We start from the raw sequence: 15,779 nt of genomic DNA on the forward strand, positions 1-15,779 counted from the left end.
GTTGATATGACTATGTGGGTATGAAGTTTAATTTGTGTGTTTGAATTTTATTATATTTTGATTATCTTGGTTAATGCATGTACTTTAAGAGCTTATAAAGGTATATTACTTACTTTCCTTTAACTAAGATTTATTTGAGGCATTTTTTTATGAGGAAATTAATTTATCTGTTAATTTTTTTCATTTTAGATAAATGGGAAAGCGTAAACGGTTGAATATCACTAAGGCAAATCGCACTTCGACTTCTCAACAACAATCCGAATCAGGCTCATTATCTGAACAACAATCATGTTTTTAGAACCGAGCTCACCAAAATGAAACCCTCGACAACAATTTGAACAACCATCAATTTTCATGTATAAATTCTAACGCATTAGTTAATGTATTTTCACTTATTTATATTTAACTATGACTTAAATTTTTTTGTGTTACTCTTTTATGTAGGTAATGCTAAGCCAAAAAAAGTTCGAGGTCCTACACATATGGCTGATATTTGGGATTTGAATAATGAAGAACGAGTTGTTGTCAAGTTAAACGGTGATCGTTTAACTTACCAAAATACTAGCTATTAAATAGCTTCAATAAACCATAATTAATCAACGATCACCGTTGATTAATTAAGTGAAAATACACTTAACAAAAAAGAGTATAATTAATCAAACGGTGATCGTTTAATTTAATGAGGACACTTAATCAAGTTAAACGAGTTGTTGGGCTAAGGACACTTTTTTATGATTAATTTAAACGGTGATCGTTTAAATTAATGAGGACAGTTAAACATAATAAAATGAAATAATTAAACCATTATTTCCAAAATACTAGCTATTAAATAATTAATTCAAAATAATAATAATAAACCAATTATTTTAAATAATAGCCACTACCAACTTACCTGGTCCCCTTGGGTTTCTTGCTAGGATTGGAACTCCCTCCCAAGTCTGAGCAACACTTAACAAGGTAACGGATAAAAATAAATACAACATGCTAATGACCAAAATTGAACCCAAAAGAAAATACAAAAAAACAAGTAACTAACTCTCTAGTTTGGCCCACTCACTCCAAAAGATTAAAATCCGACTTTAGATAATTAAACTGGTCTCCAATTGCATATAAACCAACTCAATTTGGGCTAAACTATTCTGAACCAACCTGAACCAACCTCAATATCACTGAACCAAGTTTAATTTAACCAACCAGCATTGAACCAATTTTACTTATACAAAATCTGTTGAACCAACTTGGTTCAACTGAACCCAACTCTCCTTGAATTGGTTCAGCCGAAAGCCCTTAGCCCAACACCTAAACCAAACCCAAATCAACTTCAACTGATTGAACCAAACCTGCTTAACTTAACCTGATTGGGTCAACCCAAATTAACTCAACTCAAGCTCATTCTCAAATCAATTGAGTTAGTCAAACTTTAACATAAGTGATTGAACCCAATCAACTTAACTCTTATTAATCTCATCCAACCATCTAGGCTCAAACATACTTGAATTCAACTCATTCCACTTGATTTGGTCAAGCCCAACTCAACCAAAACCAAAACCCAACTCAACCAATTTACTTTCTAACTTGGTTTGATCCAACCAAATCAATTTGGCTAACTCAACCAATTCAAATCCAACCATTATCATTTATCATTAACATCTTAATTATCATCATCAACTTAATTAACCAAACCAAACCCTTATCTAGATGCTATAGTAACGATACAGTAAACCAGAAAATCTCATCCTCCATTTTAAACAAGAATCCAACAAATACAAAAGGTTTTTTCCAAAACAATTTTAACACTCATCATCTACTAACAATATACCATATTTTTGCCACTCAAATACAAGCTAAATCTTTCAAAAATATGTTAAAATCTTAGGATGCTTACCCAAGCTTATTAACCAAACATCATGCATTATTTTAATCAAACAAAACTCTTACCAAGTAAGCAACCACTCCGCTGACTCTCTCCCGGTGATCTCCAAGCCCCCAACCTCCTTCAAACCTCCCATTTTCCTTTTTTTCTTCTCTCCTTCGGGGCACTGTAGCACTTATGAACAAGGAGAACAAAACCATCAATCTCTAGATTTTTCTCTCAACTTAAGTTTTCTGCCAAAATTCACTGTTATTCCCTAAAAATATAATTTTTTACAAAAAGGTCCCTGAAAAGTCACCAATAGTCCCTGAATTATGAAATAGTAGTTTTGAAAGGTCCTTGCGAACTTACCTTTTAGTCCTTGGTCTTCAGAAATATTTCAGATCAAATCCTTTTCATTTACTTGTGAACCCAAAATCTTTTATAACACTCACACTTGGGTCCATAAGTTTTCTACTTGGTGGTTCTCAACAGAATTACTCTGTAGGATAATCTTACAGTAATTGTTATAATACCCTGAATATATTTTCCAACATGTATTCGAAGGTTCAGGGTATTACAATCCCTCTCTTGAAACCATGTATTTTTCTTGGGACTATAAATATTACTCTCTTCGTTTATATAACTTAGAAAATTGAAGATGAGTAAAATTGGAAAAAAAGAATAAATATTGCCTTGATATTATAAAACGACAACTATTTTGGAATAATTTTTTTTTTCTTAAAATGATATGTATTTAGGAACGGTAGGAGTACTATAGATTTTGATATGTCCATATATCCTCTTTTCTTGGCTTGTGCGCTTTTCAATTGACTTTACTTGTATTATAAATCATGAAATGTATGATTCTCAATCATATTCTAAAAAAAAGAAACTAAAAATGATGCATCATTACCTTTGATAAAGCATCTACAAAGGCGCTATGATATAATGGTAAGAGATGTAAACGAGAAAGAATTAATAGAAATGAAGTATGAAATAAAAAAATCTTAAAGAAGCAAATGAGGCATTATGGAAAAACCCACATTGAAGCTATTAAGGAATTAAATGAATTGAAGAAGACAATAAAACTCATTCAAGAACTTGATTCCGCATCGTCATGTGATGTTCCCAAATGTCGAAAATAATGACATATTAAGGGGGATGTTGGAAATTGTAACTTTAATACATCATTAATGTTTTCTAGAAGTGTGAATTTGTGTTTTGGAATATGAAAGGTTATGGAGTGATAAGGAGAAGTGTTAATGAGACATTAATATGGGGGCCTTAAATGAAACATGGGAAGTCATTGTAAGCTATATATATTGGCAAAATATTATGTTGTTGGTTCTGGATGGGTATGTATGTGATAATTTTCACTCAAACTCACAAGAAATATAATCACACACAATCAATCATGCAAGAGTAAAGAGGCACACAAATTGGTTACCTAGTTTGGCACAACCTTGCCTATGTTTGGGGGCCAAGCTTGGAAAAAAATAATCCACTAAATGAAGAAAAAGAATGAAGAGTACAACACACTCTCTCACTCACACAATGACATAGAAAACCCTCTCTAGATTGAACGATGCCTACTTTCCTCAACTTACACATCTTGGGGTCTCTCCCTTGTGGCTTATTCTAAATCTTCAAATGGGATATCTTATATGGGCGTTCCTACGTCCTAACAAAGTTTTCTCTTTTAGATTCTCCATGGCTTCCTAACTTGGGCACATTCCAAAGTTAGATGTCGTAACTCCAAATGCAACCAAACATACAACGGTGGCCACCTTACTGATCCTGATTGAGTTTTAACCTAGTTGCAACCGAACTTGTGATACCTTCAACCCTCCCGGTTTCTTCAGTTCACTTCATAGTGGTTGACTAGTCCCAAGCTACTCCTGCTTGCAACTGCTTCCTTCATCATGTCATCTCATCAAGTCCCTCTCCCAAGGGTCGTATCCACAAAGGCGTGAATCCATCTCACCAAAGATGGTCTCCCAAGGTCTCCCAATCTTCTTTCCAAATTTGGCCTAAGTTTGGTCTTTATAAAATCATCAAACTTGATCTTCATTCATCCAAATTTTGGTTTTAATATATTGTTAATAAACTTGATCTCCTCTCATCCAAGATTAGCTCTTCAATATCTTCCAAGCATGATCTTCAGTCATCCAAGCTTGAGTATTTAGTCTTCAATCAAATCTCATCATATATGTGTTATATACTTGAATAACTCCGCCTATAATTAGCCTTCATTCCAAATTATGCTCCATGTAATCTTCATGATGATCTTTGTTAATAAAAAGTTTATTTCTCTCTTTAGAAATATACCTCTTATGAAATAAGTTTATCAAAGATAGATTTCATCATCTTGGATCTTACTAAAAATAGATAAAATCATACTTAAGATAAACTTGCTCTTCATGAGAGATCTTTTTATCTTGATGCTCCTTACCAAAGATAGATTTTCTTCATATCATTCTTTTGAGAGAAATTCTCCAATCATATTCTCCTACCATAATCATCACACGCCTAATCATTTGCCATGCCATCGTGTGTTAGCCTCATCATCATCATCCTTGTGACCATTGTTTGCCACATCATTTGTTTGCTTGTCACTTAGTGCCAACTTTAGGCTTCCAGACCCAACAATCTCCTTCTCTGGCATTATTTGACGTAATCTTCTCTTTCTCTCTTTTGCCAGACCGACAATGGTTAGAACCCCCTGTTACAATATGTACTGGAACCTGGATATGGCTCAACTTGACTTCTTACAAGACCGATTTTTCAGAATATCATCTAGTTGTTACATTACATTAGTACATGACATTTAATAGCAACAAGCAACTAGTGATTTAAAAATAACAAACCTCATTAGTCTATAAGCAAATATTGTTAACAACTAAACAATTCAAAAACTAAATATAAAAAATGTTCAATAGTAAAACTAAAAATGATAAGACAGTTAGTGGCAATTGGCAGTATTTCTCTCCTTTTGTGGCAGATGATGGCAAACAGTCTTCTCAATACTCCACAAGAGGTTGTTCTTGTAGTTGTAACTTCCCTAGGTTACAGGATTGCTAGTTGATGATGCTCCCACTTTCTTTTGCCTGAGAACCTCCCTACGAACTTGGATACTCTCTTTCTCTTTAGCAATGATGATCAGTTCTACAGACATTGCTTTTTGTCTTCTCTCCAAATCTCCATGATGTTTAATTAACAGTTTCTCATAATCATCTTGAATGTGTAAATTTCGGACGACATCTTCAGCGATAAAAGGTGGTAGTGATGGCTGTCTTCCAACTGGCAGATCAATCATCTTCCCAAAGATGAAGAGCTTTGGTGATATCCTCAGTTTCTTGATACTTGACACCATCTCAACCTTCTCCCGTTGTATCTTGTGTTGCATAAAAAACTATGTGATCAAAACTGGATACCCTAGATGGCTCATGGTTGCAGAGATGGTTGCTTCTTCACTAATCCTCTCAAAAATAAACTGTCCCAGATTGAATTTTCTACCAGTTACCATGGCATACAATAATAGAAAAATAATAACAATATATAATTTGTTATAAAAATTAATTTAAAAGTAATTATACTTTTTTTGATAAAAAAAAATATTATAAAATTATAAGACTAAATAAAGAGGAAAAATCAAAAACACCACATTATTGAACATATTGGTATATATAAGTATTTTAGTAATTTAAAATTCAGGTGAGATTCTGGGACATGTTTAGATCGGGTACCAAAATCACCAGACCCACCTAGCCAGCCGCTTTATAGAAATCAAATTTTACCCGAATTCAACTTGTACCCCTGTCAAAACGGTTTTTCCCGGTCAAAGTCATGTTAGGTTAGATCGGGTTTGGCGATATTAGTTTTGGGCTCCTTTTTTCTTACCTTGCCTTTAATTAGGGTTAGACTGGTTTAAAATAATGGATCACAAATCAAATTTTTAATTTTTTTATGACTTCATGAACATTATCGTAGAATCTCCGATTAAGAAATAAGTGTAAACAAGGAAACTAGTTGTGATAATAAATTTCATTCATTTCAATAAATATGAATTTATAGACTTCATTTAAAGTAAAAGGAATTTGAAATCATCTTGATGCCACTTAAGCTTACTTCATTTCAAGTAAACAATGATTGTAGTATTTTATCTCCTTCAAACTATTTTGCCGAAAAGCATGCTTTGACTCTTTTTGACATTTGGTCTTCCTCAAATTTTTGAGAATTTGAATCTCATACATGATTTAGAAACTTCGTCATTTTGTGCTTGTAAAAGTTTTTGGCATCTTGTGAACTCTTCGACCTTTTAACTTTTGATGCCTTGAGGCTGTTGAGCTCATCATTTGTTAATTCATTTGAAACTGGTATCTTGGACATTTGATGTCTTGGATTTGATTTGTATTTCAATTTGTGCGTTCTCTATGTTGATAAATCACAAACTTGATTTTACTTTTCAAAAAGCTTCGTCCTCATGCTTGTGAAGCTTCTTTCGTGTTTTGACTTGTGAAACTCTTAGGTCTTTGATTTCGATGTCTCGAGACTATCGAGTTCAATTGTCTATTTGTATGGATTATCAAATCTTGACTTTTTCATATCTTGAATCTTGACTTGGCTGCTTTAGTTTTGATTTTTTATATATTTTTTCTTCTCACATAATATATTGAAATAAATATCAAAATGAACCCATAAATCAGAAATGGTTCAAAACAGATTTAATTTATCAAAATAACGAGCATATAAGTCCCCCAAACAACAAATGCCAAAACAAAATATCAGAACTCATTTATTTAAACTTGGTGACCCGAGTCAGATTTCAGAACTCATAGGTTTACCCTCGGTGACCCGAGCCAGAATATCAAAAGGCGTTATTTTTCACCGATGGAACGGTGCAAAACTATAATTTTTATGTCAGAAGTACGTGTCGACACGGTCAATGTTTAACCCCCAGTGACAGGGTTATTGCAAAGTTAGTTTGGGGACTACGAGTTTCTATAACAAAAATATGTCGGGTCCAAAATCATTGTCAACGCAATAATATGAAAATTTAGTGATCCCGTTTTCTAACAAAATTAATCCAATTATATCAAATAATCATTTATCAATTCACACGATATTCCACACAATATAAAAATTTATTTAAATTTGGAAACACCATTATAACAAATATAGTTAATCAGGAAAACATTATATAGATAAACACTTTTCCAGCAACCCAAACCAATCCAAAAAATCATAAATTAAATAAATAAAGCAACTTAAAAATATCATGAATCCATAGAATGATTATATTAACAACTATTGGTGTAAGTTAACATAAAATCTCTAATTAAACAGAATATCATAAAACAAATAAAATAAATAAATAATATTACTAAATGATGATTAAACCTAGTAACAAAATAGCCTTGGAATAATTTTAACAGTAAAACCCAAGTTAATTAAATAATTACGTAGATGATTATTGGGAATCAAAAATTTGCATATACATATATGTACATATTTATATGTGGTGTACTTACTTGTCGATCGCTCAAAAACTCCCCAAAATCCTACGACATTTCTTCGATGGAACCTCACAACGTAAGAGACAAAACCCTTGACGGAGAGACCTATCCCTGTCCTTGCTGCCGGCACCACACACCAAATCAAAAGAAAAAGAGGAGAAAAGTGGGAAAAAACTAGATCTCTCCCTCTTCTTAATCCAAACAAAGATCTATAATGAGAAACAAAGAGGTGGCGGCTAGGGTTTTGAAACCTAAATAAAAGATAAAAAAAATTCCGTAATTGCCATGCATGCACAATTAATAAAATAATAAAAAAATGTGTGGGGCCCACAATTATTATTATGAATAACGACATAATATCATTCTCTAAAGCTTTGAAAGTACAATAGAACATGGGGAAGGAGTTGGGTTGATATTTGGTAAGCTCATAGAGTTGCCAAACTGTATAATCATTTGTGTTCTCAATAAAATCCAATCCATTCACATCATGCTTCTCCTTTGCACTTTTAAAAGCCTTTTCAATAGCATATTTCATCTCTCTAGTTTTCTGAGCAACTCCTGATACAGTTTTTTTCATTTTGACCATTTTGATGAATTCTCCAGCCTTCTTCTTCATCACGTCCGACTCCATCCACGCATTATAAATGCCCCAACACACGTTCATCAGAAAGCTTTCCTTGTTAGCATTGTTCTTAAGCTTTGCAACAAGCACATCACCCCTTTATGTCTCAAACTCTTACCTCTAGTCAACCTAGAATGCTTAGGATCAAACTCATTAAGAGCATTTAGGGCCCGTTTGGAACTTTGTAGGGATAGTAATTACATGTAAAGTCTTTCTAGGGAAAGAATTTGCCTGCAATTACTTTCCCTGCAAAATAACATAACAACGTATTGTTATCTTAATAAAAATTGTAATTGGATTGCATGTAATCTTAATTCTCTTGTTTGGTATGAATGTGTTTTCAATGTAAAGTTAAGTTTCTTCTCATTTTTGCCCTTAGTTGTTGTAGTTACTAAAATTTGGTTTTTATTCAACTCTAATAATATTACTAACTTAGCCCAAGTGATAATTAACCTATTCTTCATAAATTTTTTAAACAAAATTTTCAAATGGGAGTTGTATGCTTTTTAGTACACTAAAAATAAAAATACTAAAAACCATATGGCTTTAAACCACCATGTGTTCTTAAAATTTTATCCATTATACAATTTTATTTGTTTTAATTCTTACATCCATTGTTTGATATTATCTAACAAACATTCATGACACATTCTATATGAAAAATCACACCTTAAATAGGTCAAAGTATTGCCTTAAATAGTTCCCAAGTCTTTCACTCTTTCTTTTTCTTATCATGTTGGATTATTATATCAACATAGATTTGATTCAATAAAAATAGAGATTCTCCCATAAAAATATTATCCAAATAAAACTGAAAATTAATTTCCTTTGATTCAATTGAAACAGGAATTTTACACAAAAAAAACATAACCAAATTTAACACAAAGATAATCTGACAAGTGTGAGGGAAAAAAACTCCCGGAATTGCTCCGATTCAGAAGAAGTGACAACTTTCTATTGAATTGGGAAATAAAATTGTGTTAGGGTTTTTTCAAAGAAAAAAGAAACAATGAAGAGTTTTATGCTATAAAAGGCTAGTTTAGAAATTTGACAATTACCAAGCTTTCCAATCCAAGGGTGTAAACACTTTTACACCACCCCATTTGTCAATCACTTTCCCTGGTCAAATGGAAAGTAATTACAAGGAGACCATATTTTTTTATGAACCAAATGATTGAAAAGGATTCAACCTCTTACTTTGTAGAGAAAGTTATAACTTTACATCATGCCAAACGGGCCCTTAGAGTTAAGAAGGATTTGTGCCCACTGTCCTGAATTATGCTATGGACCTCATCATCGAGCTTCCATCTTCGTTAACGGTATCAGTGGCAACACCATCAATTTGAACCGAAGGATAGCAAAAGAACTTGATGTGCAGTCAACCATTTTCTTGGATCTCTAACATGCATTTTCCTTCAAAAATGGTTTACATCTCTCCATGTAACTCTTCATATTATTTCATACATGTCTAGAAGCACAAAATTTTTTTTTCTAGTGATCTTTTACTTTTGGCAATAGCTTTTCCAAAGCTCAATAGAGTAGCAACACTATTGGCAGTGACATTAGCATAACATTGTTCCTTGAAATTGTTATTAACATCATCAAAGATTTCATCACAAATTTTCTTTTACCAGCAGATAGCAGCATCTTCAACATGGACCGAAGACCCACAGCCTTTTAAGCTTCGATGTTAATATGTTGCACCTTTCTCCCAGATTCACGCTTTAAAGAATCCTTGAGAACAAAGACCATACGTTCTTGGCTGCACGATGGCGGTGACAAAGGTCAAGGCAAGGATACTTGGAAAAGAGTTGGTTTGGTTGCGCTTCCTCTCGTAGATGAAACTCTTACTCTTTAAAACTGTCATACAAGTCAGCCTTGCCAACCGCCTTTCCTTATCATGGTTGGTTTCAGAGTTCTTGGTAATATTTCCTTCTATTTATTTTAACAGAATCCATAGCTTCATCTGTCATGATTTTCGCCTACGAAGAAGCATCAAACTCAACCTTGGCAGCCCTTGGGACAACACAACAATCAAACAGGGCACAACGCTAACATCGATCACAGCCTGGACGCTACCTTCAATTCCATAAGCGAAGCTACCTATGGCCGCCACTAACTGGACGATGACAATGGGGGTCCTTGGCTTACTTGAGGACATCAATGATGCAAGGCGCAACACCAAGATAGTAGCAACACCTCTTCCCATTCGTCGGCGGCGCCCCTGTTCGTTCCCGTTGTCAGTTCTTCCAACCGACGTGACAGAGGGGGCAATGGTTAGGATTCTTTTCAGCTTCTCTTGGCCTTTCTCTTCCATCTTGCGGAGAGGCAGTGGCAACGGTGGCAAGAAACGGGGGCAGGCAGCAATAGCAGCAATGACGGCAAGAAAAAGCAGCAGCATATGCATCACCGGAGGTAGGCAATGGCTGCAGGCAGCACCGGAGGCAGGGAAAAACAGCAACAGGCAATACTAGAGGCAGGCAACAATGATAGCAAGTGGCACCGGAAGCAGGCAACAACAGCAGCAAGTAGCACCGGAGGCAAGCAACGACAACAACCTTCTTTTTATATATACACATATGCACATAGGGAGAGAAAATATGACCACTTCTTCTTCTTTCTTCGTTTTCTTCGTTTTCTTCTTCTTCTTCTTCCTCTCGCTAGTTCCTACTCTAGCCCTTTTCCTTCTCCGGCTCGTCCTCCAAATTTCTTCCCTCCCCCTTTTTTCTTTTGTAGACGATCTCCTTTTATAATCTCTTAACCAATCTCCCCACATGATGGCAGTTGTATTATCGTGGGCGGTTGTGCTGCTCGTGGGGAACCACGATGCATACACCTCACTTTTTTTAAAATTTAAATTTAAATTTTATTTAAATTTTATTATTTATTTATTTGTTATTATTTGCTATTTTGTTGGTTTAATTATTTTCTTTTATTATTTTTTATTTTATTATATCTTTAATTATTTTAATTATTTTACTTTTTTATTATTTTATTATATATATACATTAATAATAATATTTTTTCTTATAATAATTATTTTATTAGTATTAATTTATTATTATATATATTTATTAATATTATTTTATTTATTTTTGGTTGATCGTGGGGAGCCACGCCCCACGTGGCTTTTTTTAAAAATTAATTTTTTTATTTAATAATTTATGGAAATGGGCATGATTTATTTTTTTAATAATTTTTTTAAAAGTTGTGGGTCCCGCTCATTATTTTAATATTAAATTTTTATTTTTTAAAAAAAAATCACTGGTCCCGTTATTTTTTTAATATTAAATTTTTATTTTTTATTTTTAAAAGAAACAACGTCCCAATGTATTTTTAATTTTCCATTTAAACTCTTATAGTTTCATAATATATTTTTATAACTAGTTTCATAATTCTTAAGTGTTTCTAAAAAAGAGATATCTAACAAATGGATGGTTATGATTAATTTGATCCAATGACTTTCATAAATGGGGTAGGCGTCACCTACCACTAATAAATTCATCCTATCAACATTTAATAATATTTAAAAATAATTTTAATTTTTATTAATGCTATCTACTTATCCCAATATTTGTAGCACTATTGTAATATTTGGACACAATTTTAAATTTTACCTATTAAAATTTTGACTACATTGTTAAAATTTTGACTAAATATAATAATAACTTTTATCTATTAGAATCAGTTAAAGTAAAAATAAGAGAGCAGAAGTAGGAATAACGTAAGTTATATGATAAGGTTTGAATGTGAAACATTTTCTAATTTAAAATGCTATTGGGACCGTGATTTAAAAAAAATTTATATTAAAGAATAATGGGACCCGTGATTTTTTTAAAAAAATAAAAGTTTTAATATTAAAAATGAGCAGGACCCGCAACCTTTAAAAAAAATTATTAGAAAACAAATCACTCGTATTTCCGTAAATAATTACTTAAATGCATATTTCAGTAATTAAATAAAAAAATACAATATTTTAAAAAATAAAATATTTTAATTGATTTTGTTTATTTATTTATTTATTTTTATTTATCTTAATTTAATTTAATTTATTTTTTTCTATTATCTTTATATGATTTGTATTATTATAATTATTATTATTTATTATCTGATTTCTTTTTTTTTGTATTATCTTTAACTTAAATTGGATTTTTATGTATTTTTTATTATTTGTATTAATTTTTTATATTTATTATTATTATTATTATTATTTTTATTATTATTCTTATTATTTATTATACATACATATATATATATATATAGATTATTTTATCTTTATCCGATTTTATTTTGATTATTTTGATTATTTTTATTTTACTATATATCTATGTATCTATATATCTATATATATTATTATTTTTATTTTTAATTTATTTTTTGTAGTTTGTATTAGTAATCTTGGGATTTGAACATCTTAGATCACCTCAAAATCTGTACTCTAGGCTAATCTTGAGATTTGAATAATTTAAAACTCCTCGAGATCAGTGCTCTATGCTAATATTGGAATTTGAATATTTTTAGATGGCCCTCGAGATCCGTGCTCTCGATTGATCTTGATATTTAGATATATTAGATCACCTCGAGATATGTGCTCTCGATTGATCTTGGGGTTTGGATATTTTAGATCGCCTTGAGATCCGTGCTCTTGGCTAATCTTGATAGTTAGAAAATTTTAATCATCTAGAGATATGTGCTCTAAGCTAATCTTAAGATTTATGTATTTCGGATCACCTCGAGATCTATGCTCTTGGCTGATCTTCAGATATGGGTATTTTAGATAGCCTCGAGATCGGTGATCTTGGCTAATCTTGAGATTTGAATGCTTTTAGATCGCCTTGAGTATGTGCTCTTGGCTAATGTTAGGATTTGAATATTTTGGATCGCCTCAAGATATATGCCTCGATCGATCTTGAGATTTGAATATTTTAGATCGTCTTGAGATCTGTGCTCTTGGCTAATCTTGGGATTTAAAAATTTAGATCATCTCGAGATCTGTGCTCTTGGCTGATCTTGAATATACCCAAATATTATGAAATTTTTAACTTAACCATATATTGTCCTAATTTGATTATGATTTGGCTATATGTGATTTTAAAATTTTGATTTGATTTGAATTAGGATATATATATATATATATATATATATATATGCTTTTGATATATAAACATTTGCCATCCCTAATCAAACCCACTAGTTATGCCATCTCTAACATTGGCTTCATCAACCTTTCTTTTATAACTACCATCATATACAAACTCTGTTATCATCTTAGCCGTCGACATGCTCACTACAAGAATGTTGTGTTATAGTGACTAAATTTAGAGGTAGATTTATAAATTAACCGCGCTAAACGCCTATAGTGGCGGATTTTCAAATTAATCACTATAGATTAACAACATATCATACCTATACCGGGTGATTTATATATTCGTCGATATAGATGTGTTTTTAGCTGCAAATTTTTTAATTAGCTACTATAAACACATTTTTGTTTATCTATTTATCTAACAATAGTTTTTATAGTTGGTAATTCATGTATTAGCCACTATATATATATATACATATATTAAATTTTAAAAATTATATTTAAGGACCCAAAATGATTTTCACTACTTTTTATCATTTAGTTAATTAAAAATTATAATCGGAAGAATCTTTATCACAATATATTATTTAAAAAATTATTAGAGAAAGAATTTACTTTCGACTACTAATTGGTATGTTTGAAAAAAGGGAAAATTACTTATAAGTTCCTGGAAAGTTGCAAACTTCCCATTCAATCATTTTGACTTTTCCAAATTCCATATCATCCTTTCTTTTTTGGCCATTTTCTATTTGGTCCCTAGTATTAAGTGGGCCAGTTAGTGGAATGCGAAATGTCAAAAATGCCCATGTGAGATAAAATAAAAAATTAGTTTGTTTATGGCCACAATCCAATAAATCTTCTTTGTCAACGACATTTGCTTTTTCTTCTCTTTCTCTTTCTTCTTCTCATTCTTCTTCAACATCTTGTTTGGGTTGCCGGGGGAAATTCTCAACAAGTTAGTTTGTGCTTTTTATTTCCTATTCTTCTTCTTCTTTTTGTTTTAACTTTTTGCGGCTATCGAATCTTCCATCATAGGTGTGGAAGGTCTTAATTTTTATAGTAAGAGTGGTACTAACATGAGGTGGCCTTATGAGCTTTTGCAAATTTGATGTAGGTGTTCATCATCAATGGAAACTTTCTTTGCTGTGCTGCGAAATAAAGAAGAAGGACATGTGCTTCAATTTACCATCTTGAGCTCATGGGAGACAGTCAAGGGTGAGATATGTGAACGTTGGGTACTAGACATTTCCCAAGTAAGAATGAAGTTCGTGGCACTTGTTTCATACAAAATGCTTTACCCATTTGAGTCATATGTTGACTTGCAACACATGTTTCATATATATCATACAAAACAGCTTTCCTATATACTACATAAATATTTTGTATATTATTCATATTTATTATGTATTACTTAACAGTTCTTGTGTATCACTTTATGTTTCGGTATAGTATTTTGTGTTTTCTATGTATTGGACATTTTTTATGAATTGTTCTTCTCTTATGTTATGCATTACCACGTAGGGAATCCTTCTGAGTAGGATGAACGTCGACGTTAAGAATTTTCTCTCCCAACATTCATCAGCAGAGGTGGTCAGTATTGTTGAGTCAAACATATAATGCATCTACATTAAAAGTAGGCCAATGTTTTGAGACTGTAGATTAGTTCAAAGATGCCTTATAAAGCACTGTTATAAGATAAAATTTTGACTTTATATTTATAAACAATCAAAAACTCCAGATGACTGTTAGGTGTGCTACTCCGGATTGCCAATGGCGAGTGGCGAGTGCATAGGACCAAAGAGTAAAATGTAGAGATATTCTGGGTAAAGACAATGCAAGTAACACATATTTGCAGTGGAGGTATTAGTACAATAACACATCTAAAAGCAAACAAGAAGTGGGTCTGTGACCGACTCATGCAGAAACTGAAGGAACGGTCATTGTATAGAGTTGCTGACATATAGAAAGCCCTTGGATGGGTAAGTAGGTTTCCGGGCCACCATTCATGCTAGTGAGGTTAGTAGCTACGATTTACTTCTCTGGTATGCAAATAAAGTGATCGAGATGAATCCCTGAGTAGGCGTCACCATTAACAATGATGGTATGCGGTTTAAGCATGTTTTTCTTCTCTTTTCGGGCTTGTTTGTTGGGGTTTAAGCAAGGGTGCATTCCATCACATTTTGTTGATGAAACTCATTTGTTGGGCAAGTAAAGTGGTATTCTTTTAGGGACAATAGGCAAAGATGACAATCAGAGTCTCTTTCATGTAGCATTCACTATCATTGACAATGAAATTGATGAGAACTGGACTTAGTTTTTTTCTACTCTCGGTGAGGCGTTGTATGGTCAGGGCGACTTGATAAAATTATTACATTCATCTAGGATTGGTCCAAGGGTTTAGTTAACACCATCACATGTGTCTTTCCCTCATCGCTGCATGGTTATTGCCTATGACACTTGGAGGCAAACTTCACAAAGAACAATGCTAGACTTGGGAAAGCACTGAGAGAGTAATGTTGGGCAGTAATCATGAAAAATAAGTATGCTTACACAAGTCCGAAGTTGATCATTGGTCAAACTATATATTTAAAAGAATGCGATGGTGCAAGATGTACTCCAATATGGCAGAGTTCTTCAATGCCTTGATTAAAGATGCACGACATCTACCGCTAACAAGCATGATTGGTTCCATAAGGTTAA

The sequence above is a fragment of the Dioscorea cayenensis genome, chromosome 7 (assembly GCF_009730915.1).
Source record: "Dioscorea cayenensis subsp. rotundata cultivar TDr96_F1 chromosome 7, TDr96_F1_v2_PseudoChromosome.rev07_lg8_w22 25.fasta, whole genome shotgun sequence".
Classification (NCBI taxonomy): Eukaryota; Viridiplantae; Streptophyta; class Magnoliopsida; order Dioscoreales; family Dioscoreaceae; genus Dioscorea; species Dioscorea cayenensis.